The sequence below is a fragment of the Rosa rugosa genome, chromosome 3 (assembly GCF_958449725.1).
Source record: "Rosa rugosa chromosome 3, drRosRugo1.1, whole genome shotgun sequence".
NCBI classification, from domain to species: domain Eukaryota; kingdom Viridiplantae; phylum Streptophyta; class Magnoliopsida; order Rosales; family Rosaceae; genus Rosa; species Rosa rugosa.
Window position 1 is genome coordinate 4,918,999 of NC_084822.1, and position 20,782 is coordinate 4,939,780.

The 20,782-nt window shown below is 40.8% G+C and overlaps 1 pseudogene; it reads right to left on the bottom strand.

The window, feature by feature from the left end:
- Positions 1-3,686: 3,686 nt before the first annotated feature.
- Positions 3,687-5,655, bottom strand: LOC133739710 (mogroside IE synthase-like; annotated as a pseudogene).
- Positions 5,656-20,782: the final 15,127 nt, after the last annotated feature.

Sequence of the window (20,782 nt, forward strand, 5' to 3'; positions counted from 1 at the left end):
ATTGGATGCAGTTAAATCTAAAGACTAAGAAAAAGTGTTAAAAAAAAATGTGTCAAAATATGGGTCCCTTGATCCTGACCCATGTATCAATCCACAAATGAAAACAACAGCAATGATTTTTAATGGGGGCAAGTATAATTAGTCAAGTCTATTGGTTCTTTTTTATTTAGGGAAGGTGGAATAGTAATTGATTGACAACTAGACTTGGAACCCCTGATATGATAACAAAAGGAGAACTGAAGTAGAATCCAAGAGCATTTGGGGTCCACACTCGCAAAAGATTTCAGACACTAAATTTATTCTGAACATTAACTTGAAAACCCAATAAACTTGTTTTGCGAAGTATACAAACCATTATGTTCTTCTGAGGCATTTCCTCGAACTGGCTATCTGCAAAATCCAAACAGCCATATCCTGCATAGAAAGTGGCAATTGGGATCTCACTTCTCCTCTTGTTAAAATGACAGGACCCGCCCCGGATTTCACCCTAAAATCCAGAGTGAGTCCTGTCAATTTGGTATCAGAGCACTAGGTTGTCCGATTCTATGGACTTTGTTACGTGAATTGTATGATGGGTACATAAGTCGTTTCGTACAGCACGTGTGAAATTTCGAGGATGAAACTTTTATAAGGTGGGGGAGATTGTTATGCTCAGTACCTAGAGTTACTGGTCATTTGGACCATAAACGACGATTTCACTTTTATTTTGAACATTTAGGGGAGAGCTCTAGAGTTGACTTTTTCTTTAGTCTACTTTTCGAGGAAAGATCCTTCACGAAATTTATAGAGCACAATAAATTGAGTCCACACATGAAAACAATAGCAATGATTTTTAACAGGGGCAAGTATAATTAGTCAAGTCGGTTGGTTCTTTTTAATGTAGGGTAGGTGGAATGGTAATTGATTGACAACTAGACCTAGAACCCCTGATATGGTAACAAAAGAGGAACTTAAGTAGAATCCGGGAGCATTTGGGATTCACAACTTGCAAAAGATTTCAGACACTGAGGCCCAGTTTGGTATTGCTGTGAGAATAATCAGCTGTAAAATAAATCAGCGGTAAGAATAACCAGTTGCGAAATTAATCAGTTTAGTATTTGGTAAATTGTGTTTTCAAAAATGTTATAATTCTTCAAAGTAATGTCAATATGTTTGGTAAACTTTGTTTCCAAAGAGCTTCTGCATGAATAAGACAAAATTGGACATGATACTGAATTTTCTTTTTTTGGGAAATTACTGGTCACTCCCTCAACTTTTGGGGAGTCGACAGTTCAGTCCCTCGTATCATAATTTTAACAAATAACTCCCTATACATTCAAATCTCACACAATTTGGTCCAAAATGATCATTTTACCCCTCACTTCCTTTTTTTTCTATCCTCTCTCTCACTTCCTCTTTTCTTTTCTTTTTTCCTATCCTCTCTCTCTCTCTCTCTCTCTCTCTCTCTCTCTCTCTCTCTCTCTCTCTCTCTCTCTCGCTCTCTCTCTCATTCTGCACATTTCAAACCAAGACATAAACACCCATTCTGCACATGCAAACAACATCGCAGTATCGCATAGCCAATCAAATTCCTCATCTTTCAAAGATTAACATCCGATTATCACCAAGTACAAAACTTTGATTCAAGGTCGGGATTATACCTTTGTAAATCTGAAATCAACTTCAATTGCCCCAAACTCAGTTCCTAGAACTCATTGCTGAGACGGGGATGGTGATGAACTGATGATTTTCACATCAACAACTCGACAAACTTCTCGATTGTTGACCTGTAAGTGCAGCTGAGCAAGAGACGGAGCCCAGAAAGGCCGGAGTAGTCGGACGTTGAAGAACACGGCGGAGCCGTAGCTACCCAGAAACATAAACCATCAAAACTTAATCCAATTCGAAAACTAATTACACAGACTTGAAGATTATGACGAGAGGAGTGAGTTTCATACCACATGCAACTTAATCGGTCGCCAGAAAACACCACAGAACCGTCGGAGCAGTCGCTGCTTCTCGCCGTCGATTCTCTCTCCAAACTTAACGATTTGACTAACTGAGACAGGAGATGTGACGACGACGAAGAGGTAGAGGTATTGGACTCGCCAGATTTGGTCGACAAAAAGAAAGGCGTGGAAATGAAGCTTACTGTTTCTGGGTCTTGTCCGGATCTTGGTCAGCATCTTCTTCCTCATCTCCTGCTTTTGTTGTGGTTTGCTCCTCATTATTATTCACCGCATGAGCTTCATTAGACGAGGATGAGATCGAAGAGGAGTTGGGTGTCGTAGGAGCAGTATTGGCGCTGGAGTTCGAGTCCTCAAAGTTAGTCCCACTCTCCGGCACTGTAGACGACACCGGCGACGGTGACGGAAACGCTTGTGTTTGATGCTGCTGCCGCCGAGGTGGCATCATCATCGTCATCAACGAGTCAGACGGCATCGTTTGGGTCCCGAAATCAACCACAGGAGCGTAGTCCGTGTTGCCGAGCAACTCCATGAAACCCAGAAAACCCCTTTCGGGTTCTGAGTCGAATATGCTTGAGAGTGAAGAGAAGGTGTTGTTGGGTATCATCGGAATCTCGTGATCGGAGAAAAGTGTTGAGTTGGCCATCGGTGCAGAGGAGGAGGAAGGAGGAAGAGTAGTACGATCGGTGGTGGTGGTGTTGTTTCTCAACTCTTGTCTACCAGCCATGAGAATTTTAAAATCAACAGCACATATTCTCCCCCATTTTAAGTTGTGCAGAATGAGAGAGAGAGAGAGGAAAAAAAAAAAAAAGAGGAAGTGAGGGTAAAATGGTCATTTTGGACCAAATTGTGTGAGATTTGAATGTATAGGGAGTTATTTGTTAAAATTATGATATGAGGGACTGAACTGTCGACTCCCCAAAAGTTGAGGGAGTGACCAGTAATTTCCCCTTCTTTTTTCTTATGAAATTTGATTTTCAATTCTTCAGTAGCCAAAATAGAAGACCACAGATAAAACAATTTGTCTTAATACAATGCCAGCAAAGAACAGTGAGGGTGAGTTTTTGGCTGGTACATCTCACCCTCAGAGCATCTTTAGCATACTCTCTATTTTGGCTCCTTAGCTATTTTGGAGCGCATGTTTAGCTTTTTATCTATTTTAGCAGCTGCATGCACCAGACTCCTAAGTGGGCTCTCTATTATAACTTTTAGCTATCTCGCTCCTAAATATAGAGAGCGGGATGAGGCTCTCTATAATTTAAAACATTACTTTTAAGTTATTTTATGTAATTTATGAATACATTTAAACTATTTAATCTTCATTTAAAAAATAATATAAATTCAAAACTAGCTAAAATAGAGAGCATTGATGCAGACGTAATTCTAAAGTTGCTAGCTAAAATAACTTTTTAGCTACTTTAGCTAAAATTTGACTCAAAAATGGCTAGCATTGCTAAAGATGCTCTCATGCACTACTTACCTCTCCTTTTCATGCCGAGCTGCTTGCATTAAATGAAGGCGTAAGGTTAGCGCTGACATTACAGTACACATAGGTGACGTTTGAGAGCGACTGCTCTCTTTTGGTTCAAGCCTTGCAGCAGAAAGATCAAGACTTATCGCCTATGCGTCTACTGATTGATGACATTAGAAGCATGATTCAGGGGAATCCTGGTTTTCAGGTTACTCATGTACTATAACCACTATTGATCTCTTAATTGAAGTACTAGCATCACAACAAATTGCACAACTCTCCACTTTATTTTTCATCACAAGAACAATTCTTATTCTCTCAACACAATTCAAGGATCCAAAAGACTAATAACAGAACTACATAGGGAAGGCCCTAACTGAAGCCAAACTAATGGAATCATCAGTGAAAAGGCCTGCAATAGTACAATAGAGAGAGAGGTACCAAAGAAGTTGCATGATTTCAGTGGACTTGACACTCGAGCACCTCTTAACGCTTAACCAACGTTGCAATGAACTCATCAATGTTTTTGTCGGAACTTCCGCCTTCAATCACTGCCTTTCTAGCCAAATCTTTCCATTTCATGGCATTCTTTTGTATTTCTTTTCCTCTCCCCCCTTCCATGATTTCACTCATACAATGCTCTAGTTCTTCTCGCCTTACAATGCCTTTCTCATCAGGTTGAGCTTTAACCCCTATCTTCCACACATCCCTAATGTACTTGGCATTGGTGCTTTGGTCACTCCATTGTGGCATTGCCACTAATGGAACTCCCAAACACAGAGACTCCAAAGTTGAGTTCCAACCACAATGTGTAATGAAGCACCCAACAGCTTCATGAGCCAAAACCTCTAGTTGGCAGCACCATGAAACCACCAAACCCTTCTCAGCTGTCTCCTCGATAAACCCTTTGGGGACTTTAGCTGTCTGATTCTCTAACCACGTACCCACAAGAACTTGCTTTTGCTTCTCCTCAAACCCCATGCCAGTTCCTCCATTTGCTCAAGTCCCAGTTGTGCAAAGCTGCCGAATGAGATGTAAGCAACAGAGTTCTTTGGATGTTCGTTTAACCATTTCATGCAGGCATCATTGTTGGATCTAAAGAGGTCAACGCCATAATCTTTGTCATCTTCAAGTCGGTTATCCAAATAGTTAGATGGTATAGTTGGTCCAATGGTCCTCAGTGGCCAAAACTTTGCCATCCAATCCACCACCTACACAAAGCGAAAACAAGGAAGCAAAATAAATGACAACAGTTAGTTTATTTTATTTTATTTTATTTTAATTATTATAGCAACTGGTTTTGAAACTTAGACTCATATCAAAACCCCATGAGAAACAGATTAAGATGATAAAGCACTCAGAAGAATTAGCACATGATCGAGAGTTCGAGACAAATGTAAGAGAACATGGTTGTATAGAACAATTGTATAGCAGTCTCAAATGTACTTACTTGTTCTTCCAACTCATAAAATGTGTTGCAGAAGACCCAATCGGCTTTGTCAACAGTGGAGAACTGACCGATAACAACTTCAAAGAAAGCTGGGTAAGACCCGAAATCATATACAAAAGATGGCAGGTCCAAAGGCTCGAGTGGTGGCATCCCGGGAAGTGAAATTTCCGAGTCAGTAAGAGGAAGTTTCAGTAGCCCTTTGTTGACATGATAGTAGATGCTGTCAACAACACAAGACTGAGTAAAGAAGGCAGCCCCAACTATTCCAAACTTCTTGGCAACATCCAAAGCCCAAGGCATGACTGAATCATAAACAATACAGTTAACTGGACACCCTGAGCTCGCAAGCTTCTCCAAGAGCTCAGCCATGTCTCTGGTCCTACTTGCCAAAACCTCTCAATATAGGCTTGTATACTTTCTGCCTGGTCTGTCCCACCTTCGTCGTAACCATCAGAGATTGTCTCCAGCTCAATGCCACTGGATCCTCTGTGCATTGTCTTGGAGGTAAAACGAGTAGTGACCAATGTGACTTTGATTTGTTTATGATCTAACAGCTTAGAGAATTGGAACAAAGGGTTAATATGTCCTTGGCTAGGATAGGGTAACACCAAGCAGTGAGATTTGTAGGCTCTGTGTTCTTTCTCCATTTCTCAGTCTTGGTGCTGTGTTTGGATTGGGAAAAACTATATAAAACTGCTGAAGAATCAAGATGAAGTGTACAATCAGTCCACGAAACCGTAATGATGAAAATGCTATAATAATGCATGTGAAGTTTCAAGCCAAGTCTATATACGTCTCTTTTTGCATTATGTCCAAAAACAATGTATGGGACTCAGTAAGTTACTGACTCTTAATTGGTAGTGCTTAAATATAGAATCACTTGATTATGAAACATAAGAAATAAGTGAATGTTTTCATTGATTGACCACTTGACCAGTAAGACGACATAGAGTAAAGACTTGATGGAATTGACACCCCAATTTTGCATTAATATTATAGTACTAGAACACTTGCTACACGACTTTGGCAAAATTAAGTTCACTTTGAGTCACGACATCCTCTTGGATGAAAAAAATAAGGTTGTTCTAATTTGATAAACTTGCAGTATAACTCGATCATCGGAACCGTATGTTTTAGGTTCCTATGAAAAATTATCTTTGAATAAAAAGTCGGCCAAATGGGAGACTGTTTGGTCATATATACAAACCTGTTTTCGCAAACCATTGGAAAGCTTAGCATACATATACGTCAATGCCATACACACTCGATCACTATATCTTAATTGGTTCTGGAAGGCCTGCAATGGCATCTTAGGTACAAAGCGTCTCAATTAACCTGGGAACCTAATCACTAGCTAGTTTATTGCCTTATAGACAATTTACCACTTAGAACTCTCAAAGGATTAACCTTATTTAACAAGCAGCAATGATTATTCATAGCAATAGAGTCCTGAACATGCAATCTAAGTTGGCTACTAAAGAAAGCACATAGAGAAATCATCAGTGTAAAAATAGTAATTAATTAAGTTCTCATCCATTGAATAAACAAAAACTAATTAAATGTCATAGCATGGCTTACAATCATGATCGGGGCTTCAACAGCCCCCAACTACTAAGAAATTAGTTGCACATATATGGTTTGAATTGAAAGCACAAATGAATTCATAAGCAAAGAAAAACTGAAAAAACCCTGAAAACCAAATTGGAAAATCATTAGAACGACCGGTCGTCGGACTTCGCCGATTGGTCGGTGAATAGCTGATCTGCTTTCTTTTGCTCGGATTTCTTGCTTGATTCTCGCACATAAGAGTCTTTTTGTAGGATTCTCTAGCCTTTTTATAGTGCTCTTGAATCTTTCATTCCTTTTTGGTTTGAGACTCTTAGAAGTGTAGAGAAAACCAACTTCTTAATTCTATTCTCGAATTAGGATTTCTCCACATCACTTTGTTTAATGGGAATTGGCCATGTTATCATCAATATCTCTGCGAATATCTCCGTTAATTGCTGTGATATCTCCATGGATTGGGCTCCCTCGGTCCATCAAGGTCTCCTTAGCGGGTCTAGAGACTCCAAGATTTTCTTTATTTGCGCATCTTTCCTCCATATTATATCATTTTTGTATATTTGCTCCTAAAAACCTAATAAACACAAAAATAAATAAATAAAGAGAAAATAGAATAGACTAACAAAGATTAATATATGGATTAACCATATAAACATCGCATAAAATGCTCCTATCAGTGGTTGGAGTCTTTGTCATGAATTGGTGAAGGAAACATGCAATTAATGTTAGCATGCAAACATAGAACGTAAGAAATGGAAAAGCATGACTTTGCTTTTCATTTCTTCACACCTACAACCTGCCATGAAGAGCAATGCCTATATAAAGGCATCAGATACAAGAACAAAGGCATCTGAGCTTATCTAAGATCAAGATCAAGGGATCTGAGCTTTCGAAGTGCCAAGATCAAGAGATCCGAGCTTGTCTAAGTTCGAGATCAAGGTATCCAAACTCATTCAAGCATTTGAGAGTTTGATGAAGTCCGGAAGTCTGGAGAGTCCATCATTTGTGAGTAGAGACAACTGTACACTTGCTAAGAGAGTTTCTCGCTTGAGAGATTGAGAGAAAAAGTGCCTCAATTAGGTGAGAGAGAGTATACCTCTTGAGAGAATATCAAGAGAGAGAGTTTCACCACTTTAGTGAAGTTTAGTCACTATTATGAGATTGTTTTTGTAATCCCGTTATTTTACATAGTGGAAGAAATAAGTACTACTGTCCCGAGGACGTAGGCACATTTGCCGAATCTCGTTAAATATTGTGTCTTCTTTTGTTTATCTGTTACTATTTCCGTAAATCACACGAAAGGTGGGAAAAGTTAGATCATGGGATAACCAATTATCTATTGGCCTTATATTAAAGGCATCCCTTCTTTCCCAACACTATCAACAGTTGCTAAATTGATGATTACTACGTCACATTCATGCAAAATCACCCAATTAAACCTTTGCTAGATTTATTTCATGAAAAATAATGTTTATGTTTAAGAGAAACTGAATTGGAGAGAATGAAAGTGTATTCCATTGATAATAGGAGTCTCTTTATATAGAGGATTACAAGATACAAAATCTGAATTCTACAAGGAAACGTAATCTTACATTAAATGAAATATCTTGTAGATATCTACCCTATTACAATTTAAACAAGTTACTAGAATTTGTTCCAGACACATATTCTATGTATCTTGAAACACTCCCCCTTGTGTCGCTCAAACGTTGGTGCTCCTCTCGTTGCCTCGTCAAAAACCTTACCGAGTAACAAAAACCTAGTGGGACAAAAATAACCTCGATAGAACGAGAAAAAAAGTACAATACACCTTTCACGTTTCGAGATCAAAACATGTAGACATCTTCCCTTGATGTCTGCATTTCCCCCTGATGACTACGATCATGGGAGTTCAGATAGCTTCTGTAAACCAATGCTCTTCACATGTTTCTCGAAAATGAATTTGGGCAATGATTTAGTGAGTAAGTCTGCCACATTGTCCTCAGATCAAACTTGGTGTTGTTGATCAAACAGCAAAACCTTCCAAAACATCATTCATGTTTGGTGAAGAGAAAAGGGGACGCCAGCCGATGGTGCCCGCGGCGGCGCTCTCAAAGCTCTGTAGGGATAGAACAGGCTCATATCTATCGTACTTGTTTCTGTCTGTTTCCCCGGGGTCGTCAGATAGAATGCTACACCTCACTACAGGTGCCAAGATAACTTCGAGACCCTATCAAAGGAAATACACAACGTTAGAGGTATAAACTGTACCAGACGGTTTATGCCTCTCCGATGCTTATGTAAGGCTATTTGTACAATTTGAAAGGTAACAATAATTAAGAAGAAGTTATTACCTTTATGAAGGTGGTTGGGTTTGGTTTATATACTTGGGCATAGGAAAGGTGTTTATCATCTCTCCGATGTGAGATGCAGTTCACCCCTTTGTAGTAATAGCAAGTTCTGGTGTGTGCTTTGGTGAGATCTACCGGGCAGGTCTGAGACTTTTGTCACCCAAAGTGCCGCCCATTGTGAGCACCATCATGTTGGGTATCAAACTCGGCCCATGATATGGCCCTCAGGTGACCCTGCGGGGTCTGGCGATAGTGTGAAACCTTGTGACAGTGAACTACCTCCTGGTATATACAAGTCCCCCAAGTTCCCGTTCAAAATGTTTCTTGGGTGGGGACTTGAATAAGCTCTGGCCCAAGGTTTCATATATCGTGCCGATATGGAGTCCCCCAAGTTCCTGACGAAGGAATATGTTGACCGGGCAAGTAGCTAAGCTACAGTGGTTTGTACCCGATGGGGTAGAATGGGGACTTGAACCTCCTGTACCCGATGGAGTAGAATGAGGGCTGGAGCCTTTTGTATCCAATTGGGTAAAAAGGGCTTGAGCCTCTCGTGTACCCAATGGATCAGAATGAGGGCTTGAGCCTCCTGTACCTGATTAGGTAGAATGAGGGCATGAGCCTTTGGTACCCGATAGGATAGGTACTTGTTGTAAAATGCATGCAAGCCATGTGTAATGTGGGTTCCTGAGGGTGCAATAAATGCACGTCTCTTCAGTTTCTAACGGTTGCGTGTTTTTGAAGTGTTAAAAGTTTGTGGGACACGTGTCCTTATCTGACGGTGGGGGTGTTTAGGCATCGACGGTTGCGATTTACCTATGCTTGAATTTAAGAGGGAAAGGGAACCGTTTGTTCCTTCTTTGTTGTTGCTTTCGTTTCTGTCGCTCTTCAGCCTCTGTGTTTTCTTTATGTTGAGTCTGTCGTAGCAAGATAGCCGGAATGGAGAGTTAGGATTTCAAAGAAAGGAGCAGTCGTCGAAGCGCGTTTGCTAGGTATGTATTGCTTCGACCTTTCACCTGTTGAGTTCTGGTACATGCTCTCTATTTGTGGGTTTAAACTTTGGTTTTGTTTTGTTATTGTTTGTTGCATTTACAATGGTAAGTTGGTTTGGTACTAGAGGTTGAAAATGATTTAGTTTGTGGTGGATAGTAATTTGTGAATGGAATTTTGTTTTGAAAGGTTGTGTTTCTGGGTTTTGCTCGATTTTCTGGGTTTCTGGGTTTAAAGTAGGGAGAGATCCTTACTGCAACGGAGCCCTAGATCGGTAATTCTAGGCTGACTCCTCTGTTTCTGATTCCAAATACCAGTATAAAGTTGTGCAAGGCTAGGGTACCCGTAGGCTTAGGATGGAATCAGAAACACATGCTGCTGTTGGGGGAGCTAAATCCTTTCACCAAGCCTCCGCGAGGTAAACAGAGGTGGATATAGATTGGTATCTGGCAAGCACCGGTACTTGGGAAGGATCTAGAGCTGATGAGACCACGTCCTCTACAGGGGTGATGTCAGAGAGTATGGGGAGTACAGAGGGTACTGAAAGCAAAGAGGATTCGGGGTCCGGGGAGGAGAAGGAAGTTACGGTTGCAATACCCTACCCCAAGGTATACCCAAGCCGAGATACACGCTAGTGGACGGGAATATCTGCGATGAACCTGCCTGGAGCATGACTGTGACACAGATAACTACTATGAGGTGGGGGGGGGGGTACCCGATGGAGTATAGCTAAGGCCCTTGTAGCCTGGTGAATTGGCAGCAAATCCTCCTCTCGGGTGGGTTGCATTACACGAGAACCAATTCTATCAAGGGCTATCATTACCGCTGCCCCGGTGCCTTCAATACCTGCTGAGGATGCTGAACCTGGCACCGGGATAATTGGCTCCGAACGCGTGGCATCAGATCCTGTCCATGATTGCAATGTGGGACTTATACGACAGGAGGTGGCCATCGATCAACGAGTTCACGGCCGTGTATCGGGTACTATACTCGAAGAATAAGGGGGTCAGGGTACCGTGAAGTTTATTGCCTAGGACTATGAGCCCTTGGTCACAGATTTGCCTACTTCTCAAAGTAAGAAGTGGAGGAATATGGTGTTCCTTACCGGTGGCGAGTGGCAGATAAAAAACAAGAAGTGGTACCTAACAAGAACTTTCCAAGTCCTCGAGGACCAGTCGTATACACTATCCGAGGTCGAGAGGAAACGAATAGCCAGAGTATATGCTGAGTGGAGTGATCCCGAGGATAGGAGCTCATATAGGTTCATCCAGTACTCGATACTTGATAGATTGGGGAAACACATTGATTTAAAGTATTACAGTGTTAGAGAAAGGGTAAAGCATGGTGAGATAGCTGTTTTGAGTATTGACACAAATTCACAACTAGCAGATCCTTTTACCAAGGCCTTGTCAGTGGCTACATTCCAGAAGCATACAGCAAGCATTGGAGTTTTAGCTAATCTAGATACTTAGATTCAGTAGGAATTAGTCCAGTTGGAGCAATGTAAAATTTTAAGTTTCCTAAGTTCTCGTATTTCTTTAAGTTGTGGTTTTCCAGTTTATTTATCACAACTTGGTTGTAATGACAGTTTATTATTAATAAAATTTTGAGGCATTTCCAGTTACATTCTAGCTGCAGCTTTATTGTTTTGTTGTAGAAATTATCATACTTGTTTAAGCATGATATTGCAGTTCAAGTAATAAGCAGTAAGGTCATCAGTGTTCAGTAAACTGCTTGAGTTTCTGTTTTAAGAAACATTCAGGAGGACCTGAAATATGTCTACTTGTTGATACACATCAACATATATCTTTTCACTTCTAGTTATGACATATGTGGATTGCAGGAGCTTATGTTGTGGTTTTGAAACTCTGCATTTTTGATAAAATGTGTTCTGTTTCTTGCTCTGCATGAGTGACTGTGATTTGACTAGGCCTGGGATCGGTTCTAGTTTTGGAATTTTTTGCCGGAACCGGAACCAGAACCGAAGTCTCTTTTCTGGTTCAGTGTGCCCGTTTTTTTTGCCGGAACCGTTGTTTTCGGTTCGGTTACAGGTTGGAACCAGTTCCTAGGCAGAAAGAAAACAAATGACTTTTTCCAGTTTCCCAGCCACATTTCATTGCAGTTCATAACTTCACAGATCATTAAACTTCAATGCAGAACACAACAAAGACAATGAAATGAAACAATCAGTAGTACAATACATTGAAAATATAAAATCAAATGAATCAAAAGTTCAAAACCGGCCACTTCAACAACTCAACATAACAGTTCAAATGTTCAACCTCTTCAAAGAACTTCAAGTCTTTGATGCAATTTTCAACAGTTGGAAGTCTTTAATTACAGCTCAATGAGTTCATGAACTTCTAACTTCTTCAACTATGTAGTAGCAGCAATACACAAGCTCACAAATGCCATGAAAATGCCACAATGAACTAATGAAGTGATGAATTGAATAAAGAGTTCCAACTGCATTCTGCCACAATGCAGTCTTGCACAATTCACAAATGGAACTTGAATCACAATGCAGTCTTGCACAAATCAAATCATAAATGAGCAGTTGAGCACAATAGAAACTAGAAAGTTCATAGGAAAAAAAATAAAAGATTGCTGGTCCTTGACTTGCAGCCTTGATTCTTCCAACTGCATTCTGCAAAACCAACATGATAGTATCATTATTATGTCATTACTTTTACACAGCAACATCCCAAAACTCTTTGCACAGCAAGATGCCAAAATACAGCAAAACACAACAAGACATTATCAATATTCTTTCATAACACAAGCAATATTCATAATGCAATATTGAAGTGCAATATTCATAATGCAACATGCAAATCATTTGACCATGTTGAAATGGATTTCTAGTTTGAATTTGTTGTCTGGCGCGCACTACAGTAAGTTGAGTAGTTTCTGACATTTTCTGGTGCAAATTATCAAGCTTAATATGTGTCAGTCCAAGGGATAGATTGTTAGAATCATTATGGACTTGTCACACATTAACATAAAGTAAATTGATAATTAGCTTAACGTCAAAACTAGCTAGTTTAACATGGACACAAACTATAAACCAATACTTGTAGCTTAATGAAACAATGTATCATGAAGGCTTGAGGGCAGCCGCACCGGCCCTTATTTCAAAAAAAAAAAAAATGAAACAATGTATCAATTCATTAAGTATAGTAATCCAATTCTTAGTCTGCAAGAAAGACTACAATAAAGTGTTACATTAAGAATCTAACTAGGAGACCTAATCCGATATGAACTCCTTTGATGGAAAGCTTCTTGAGGTTTGAGTCACCTCTATAAATAGATGAATTGGTCCCTGTTGCTACCACGTTGATTTGCATAAGTTATGTCCATTGAGAAGCAAAGCTGGTAAGCAACAGAAGGCCATATTCAAGTGATCATGATTGCAGCTGCAAAAGATGGAATCCATGCCAGTAATAGTTGAAGGTAAGCCTTGATCTTTGTATGAATGTTGTTGAGCTCGTGTGCATATTATTGTGAGCATGGTTGTATGGTTTTACACTCTGTACGTTGTATTGTAGATAAAACGAGTGGTGATCGGTGTGACTTTGACTCCTTTGTCATCTAAAAGCTTAAAAATTGAAGCAAAGGGTTGATATGGCCTTGACAAGGATAGGGAAAGACCAAACAGTGAGATTTGTAGACTCTCTGTTCTTTCTCCATTTCTCTGGTTTGGTTTTGTATCTGTATTTGGAATGAACTTCAACTGCAGATTATTATATACTGCTGAAGAATGAAGATGAAGTGCACAATCAGTCCACGAAACTAGTCGTCATATAAACCTTGTCCGCCAAGTCATCTCCACATGTGATGATGGGAAGTTGAGCACCAAGTCACATCTATTCGTCTCTTTGTTGCACAATTTCCCAAAAACAATGATTTTAAAATGCAGCAAAAGGACAACTACTGTTGGACCCTGAGATTTTGTGTAGTGCATCAATATAGGATCATTCTACTAAGTAACAGTAAATAAGTGAAAATGGATATGACTTTTTGTTTTTGGCTACATGAAAATGTCTATGATTGACATCGATGGACCAGTCAAGAAAACAGAGTAATATATTAGACATTGTTTGTGGAATGCAGAGGATCGAAAAATAGACAATAGAAGTTGCTTTATGATTATGGCACCTAAGATTGGGTACAGATAGCCAATAATATCATTGTGTAACAATTTTCATAGCTCATTTGGAAAATTTCAAAATAGCTGAGTGCAATTTGGCTTTTGCATCTGTGCTGCATGATTGCACTATACCTTGAATGGAAATCCTAAATGTTTAGCTTCTAAATGTTCTCCTTGTGCAGATTAACTTGAACAACCTGAGGCATGTCCTAGGGAGCCAATTACATTGTTTTTTTTGTTACCCAGAATACTCTGAAGAAAAATAGTGTATCAATTAGGACTGTCATAATACATGAAGTGGTACTAGCAATGTAATTACAAAACTCAGAATCATATTATATCCAAAAACCAAAGGTCATCAACAGAACTAAAACTTATTATTCTTCAGTTTTTAACTGTATATAAGAAATCTGATTACATCAATATGCAGAAGCTCTTATTTATAGCACTGAAGTACTTACTGCATGCAACTAGACACCCCCAACATTTTCCCAAACTCATGTTAATTGACTAGAGAACTCGAAAGGAAAGTTCAAGCAATTGACTATATTAGACCCTTCCAAGGAATAAGTGAATAACGACATGCATCCACAGAGAAAGATAACTAACGTCTATGACTTTGTTTCTTTTAGTTGCCATTGATAAGTCATAAGCTGTAGTTCCATCCCAATTAAGTCATAGCAGATGATCGAGCTCATCATCTTCAAAAGCAGGAGCTTTGTTCTCTAATAATTTTTCTTTGCTTTTTTTTGACTGAAAAGGAAAAAATTTCTTTGCTTTCACTATATATTCTTGCTTCTGTTGAAGGAATATCGATTTAGTGTGCCTTATCAAACTAGGAATAGCAATAGGAGAGAAGGTTCTAGATTTCCCAATCCTACACGGATTGGTATTCTTTGTAACATTAGAACTAGCACTTTGTAATCCCTATATATAGGGCTCCTATTCTCAATAATAATAAACATCTCTCTCTACAATTCTCTCTCAATTCTATTATCCTTAAACACGTTATCAGCACGAGTTCTAACCACAAAAACAAAAACCAAAAACCCGAAAGTTCTTCTCACCGAAATCTGCTGCAAGCACTTGCCTGCAACTATTCTGCCTACCTGCGTGCCTACTGCCCCAGCAGCCCCTAGCCCGAGCTAGCCAAGCCTTCGCTGCAGCCTGCTCCTTGCGCGCCCAACGCTACGCGCCCCTGCGCTCCGTGCTGCCCGCCTGCGCGCCCGTGCGTCTGCAGCCCCGCGTCGCTGCCCTACTGCTCCTGCAGCTCTGCCGCACATCTGCTGTCCCTGCAGCACCTACGCGCCCCTGCGCACGCATCCCTACTGCCCCTGCGCACGCATCCCTACTGCCCCTGCAGCACCAACGCACACCGACTGCACCTTTCCCCTTTCCTGTGCACGTCCGTCTGTTTGCAGGCTCCGAAACATCTAGTTCGGAACCTCGGATCAAAATCTTTTCTTCATCAAAGTTGTTCATCTCTGTCTCTTCCATCTGACCTCCGAATTTCAGCCTTATCGGAGTTATTTTGAGACAGGTACAACAATCAAAGTGAAAACTGTTCAGAAGAAAATTTGCTCTGAATTTCAACAAGCTTGACCTTATAAACATTCGCTGCACGCCTCTACTCGGATTGCTTCGCTCCATCACGCCTGCATCGACACGCGCGTGATCCAAATACAAGTAAGTATTCAAAAGAGTAAGTTTTGAAGTTCCTATAATTCAAATATTTCTTCTTTTCTCGGGGACTTGAAAACCTCCCTTCTTCTACATCCCACCTTTCTTATAACGTGGGTTCGATTCTTGAAAAGCGGAATCGTGGGGATTCACGCAATTAACGAACTAAGAGCGTTCGTAAGACTTCGGACTAAGAGCGTCCGTAAGCATCAATTTAACGAACTAAGAGCGTTCGTATGCTACGGACTAAGAGCGTTCGTGAGCATCTATTTTGACCATTCAAACATCATTGTTTCGGTCTAATCCAAATTTCTTGGAAATCGATTTCTTGGTAGCATTAAGGCTCGGAAATCTTAATACTAGTTTTCGTGGAAGCATTGACTCCGAAACTAATCCGTTCTTGTTTCTCCTTTTTTGGATATCAAACTTGAACGAGCTCGATTTTACTCCATTGGATTCTACGGGCACGGGATATTTATTTGCCTACAATCCAAGAGCCATGTTCTAAAGGAACCGCTCAAGACTCACAAACTAAGATAGAAAATTCCAGGGCATTTACCCTGATGAACCGCCACATGAAGATGGCCCTCCAGTTTGAGTACATGAATGAGGATAACGCTAACAACCTTTGGGTTGCGCCTAGTGAACGTTTTAGTAACATTCACAACTTTCCGAACATGGAAGCACGATGAAATAATATCTGCTTCACTAAAACTTTGAAAGAGTTATGAAATATTGTTCGGAGGCTCTCTGCATCATATTATTTATGCATGATTGTGGAAAACACAAAAGAACAAATTGATTGAGAAAACCCTAACATGACCGTAGGAGTCATGATGTTGAGGGTATAGGGTTGGACACCATGGCGCCACTTTTGGCCATGATTGCACTATTCCAACGCCATTGGTCCTAGGGACCATATGTATTATGTCAATACACCTCAATCAAGAGAGCATCCTCTTCATGGTATTTTATGGAGTACCTGATCAATGGTAATCAAGATATCGAGCTATAAAAGACTTTAAATCTGGCGATGAAGATAGAATGCCGCAGATTTTTTATATAGTCTTTTAATTTCCAAGAATTATGTAATGGCCATTAAGCCTTAAATCAATAAAATGACTTTTTGTATTAACTTTTTCCCTCTAGGCGTACTCAAGAGTACTTGTGATGTCTAGGCAAGGTTTGATCTGAGAGAACGGTTTTAAAAGTGAGCAACGCTCCACCAAAATCTCGCCTTACCTTACCTGGTCACAACTAAATTGAAATTACCGAACGGATTGAGTGACTACGATTTGTCTACGGTTTGATTTTTATGTTGGATTAGATTTTGGTCACGAAACTTTGATGTAATCATTGGCTATTGTTAATAAAGTGTCGATTTCTTTCGACTTTATTACTTCAATGATATAAGAGCCAATGGTTTTCATGTGGAAACACATTGTGAGAATGGACACGAGTTCCTTTGCATCACCTCTAATGACTACGGACATAAACGAGTCTTAGAGAAACTTATGTGTCGCTCTAGTGGGTTGTATGCAACCACTATTCGAGTCATTGAATCCAACCATGTCATGAGAGATGATTTATGGGATTCCGACACATATAGGCTTTGGCACGACAGTTTGGGACACCCAGGTCATGACATGATGATCCGTATATTAAAGACTTCACACGGACATCCCTTTTTCAGAACAAAAGAAAGTAAAACTCTAAATTTGGATCAAGGAGGAGCACCTGCGCCTCACGGCGCCTTCCCCCTTCAAGTCCGGCCACCACTAGCCGGCGCCGCCATCCCCCTGCGGCTCAAGGGTGGCTTTTGACGCCACCTCTGCTCCCCTGACTCCAATTTCTACTTCTAAAGTCAATTGTGACTTCATGGCTCAACCAAAATCCTCATTGGTTATTTCTAAAGCCCATTATTCGTTCTGCAAAGCCTGCTCTTTAGCAAAGTTAGGATCGAGACCATCCTATGCAAAGGACACAAAAGAAAATATACCATTCTTGCAAAGAATCCAAGGTGATATTTGTGGACCAATTCAACCATCATGCGGACCATTTCGATATTTTATGGTATTGGTTGATGCATCGACACGCTTGTCACATGTCATGCTATTGTCCACAAGGAACGCTGCATTTGCTAAACTCCTAGCACAAATAATTAAGTTAAGGGCTCACCACCCTGATCATCCTATTAAGTCTATAAGATTAGACAATGCTGGGGAGTTTACATCAAAGACTTTTGATGATTATTGCATGTCCATTGGGATTGATGTTGAACATCCTGTTCCTCATGTTCACACCCAAAATGGTCTCGCAGAAGCCGCCATTAAACGACTACAAATGGTCACTAGGGCATTGGTAATGCGCACCAATCTCCCTATTTCTGCTTGGGGCTATGAAATATTGCATGCAGCTGTGCTTATTCGTCTGAGGCCCACTGCCACTCAACCATTTTCTGCGTCCCAAATGGTGACTGGGTATGAGCCTAATGTCTCACACTTACGCATATTTGGGTGCGCAGTTTATGTGCTAATTGCGCCTCCATAGCGCACCAAAATCGGTCCTCAACGACGATTAGGCATTTATGTTGGATATAATTCTCCAACGATTATCCACTACATAGAACCCTTGACAGGCGATCTCTTTACTGCTAGATTTGCGGATTGTCACTTCGATGAGACAGTCTTCCCGTCGTTAGGGGGAGATAAGAACATCAATGTTCAACAGGAACGACAGGAATTGTCGTGGTCTGTCCCCACTCTGTCTCATCTTGATCCCCGAACCGCACAGTCCGAAATTGAAGTGCGGAGAATTCTCGATCTTCAGAACGTAGCAGAATCGATGCCTGATGCGTTTTCTGATATCACACATACCTGCTGCAAACGTGCCTGCAAGGATTGATGTCCCTAAAAGTAGAGGACATAACGCCAACTCAAGAATGCATGAGCATGGCGCCAATGTCCCATCTCTCAATGATGGTGACGTTTTGGCTAGGCCCACGGCTCCTGCCAGGAAGCGCGGGAGGCCCATAGGTTCGATGGATTCTCGCCTAAGAAAGAAAGCGAATTTGGCACAAAATAATCCATTAATCATCGATGTGAATAATCCATCTCATGAGAATATTCCGGATTATGGTTATGTCCAAGAGACATCATTGGGGGACGCTCCAATGTCATAACCAACTCCAGAGAATAGAGAGATCTCCATAAATTACACTAGTGTACATGAGATGATGGATAGAAATTCTATGGCGATTGATGATGCATTTGCATATCATATTGCAAAAGGAATTATAGAATATGATGATATCGAACCTCGCTCTGTTGAAGAATGTCAACGAAGAGCAGATTGGCCTAAATGGAAAGATGCGATCCAGGTTGAATTGGATTCACTAACAAAGAGAAAGGTATTTGGGCCTGTAACGCAGACACCCCCAAATATAAAGCTTGTTGGCCATAAATGGGTCTTTGTTAGAAAGCGTAATGAGAAAAATGAGGTGGTAAGATATAAAGCCCGCCTTGTGGCGCAAGGTTTCTCACAACGCCCTGGAATCGACTACGAGGAGACATATTCTCCCGTAATGGACGTTATAACGTTCCGCTACCTTGTCAGTTTGGTAGTTTCCGAAACACTTGACATGCAGCTTATGGATGTGGTTACAGCATATCTCTATGGGGATCTGGATTTAGAGATATATATGAAGGTTCCAGATGGACTTCAATTACCCAAATCAAGTAGCTCTAAACCACGGAGCGCGTTTTCAATAAGATTAAAACGCTCACTATATGGATTAAAACAATCCGGACGGATGTGGTATAACCGTCTAAGTGACTACTTGATTGGGAAGGGATATATTAACAATGAAATATGCCCATGCGTGTTCATTAAAAGAACAAGTTCCGGATTTGCAATCGTAGCAGTTTATGTCGATGACATGAACCTAATTGGAACTCTAGATGAGTTGAAGGAAACTGCTAAATACTTGAAATCCGAATTTGAGATGAAAGATCTTGGGAAAACACGGTTTTGTCTCGGTTTAAAACTCGAGCACCGTAGTGATGGGATTTTGATCCATCAGTCTGCATATACTCAGAAAATCCTAAGGCGCTTTAATGAAGATAAAGCAAAGCCTGTGAGTACTCCCATGATTGGTCGTAGTCTTGAGCCCGGAAAATATCCGTTTCGTCCAAAGGATGAGGACGAAGAACCATTAGAGGCCGAAGTGCCCTATTTAAGTGCAATAGGCGCATTATTGTACTTAGCTCAATGCACAAGACCAGACATCTCTTTTGCAGTGAACTTGTTAGCTCGACATAGCTCTGCGCCAACACGCCACCATTGGATTGGTGTAAAGACAATCTTTCGATACCTAGGAGGTACGATTGATATAGGCCTATTTTATCCCTACAGAGAGAAAAGGAATGACGGAAAGTTGGGATCGGACCCCAAAAGGCAAAACGCCCCCGTCCATAGAATGGCCGCCGGCCATGTTGCCGCCGCCAGCGCCGCCGGCGCTCTTGGTGGCCGGCGTCCCCCTATCTCCCTCCATCAAAACGACAATGATGTTTTGATGGGATTTGCTGATGCAGGGTACCTCTCTGACCCTCACAAAGGTCGCTCCCAAACAGGTTATGTCTTTACCATGGGAAGCACTGCGATATCTTGGAGGTCTACGAAACAGACCCTTGTTGCTACTTCCTCGAATCATGCAGAGATTATTGCTCTACATGAAGCCGTTCGTGAATGTATATGGCTAAGGTCTGTGATTCGACATATTCAAGGAAGCTGTGGTTTGAAGTCTACCACAGATGAACCTACATGCATTTATGAGGATAATGCAGCTTGTATTGAACAAATGAAGTTAGGTTTCATCAAAGGCGACAACACCAAGCATATATCGCCTAAGTTCTTTTATAATCAGCAACAACAATCACTTCTAAAGATTGAAGTGAATCAAATCTGATCAGAGGATAATGTAGCGGACTTATTCACTAAGTCGTTACCTAAATCCACCTTCGAGAAACATCTGAAGAGCATCGGATTGAGAAAGTTATCTGAAATCCCACGATTGTAGCAATCAGGGGGAGATATCGACATCAGGGGGAGTCATGATGTCTACATGTTCGATCTCGAAGAGTGAAGGACGTGTTGTGCTCTTTTTGTCCTTCGACCAGGGTTATTTTTATCCCACAGGGTTTTTGT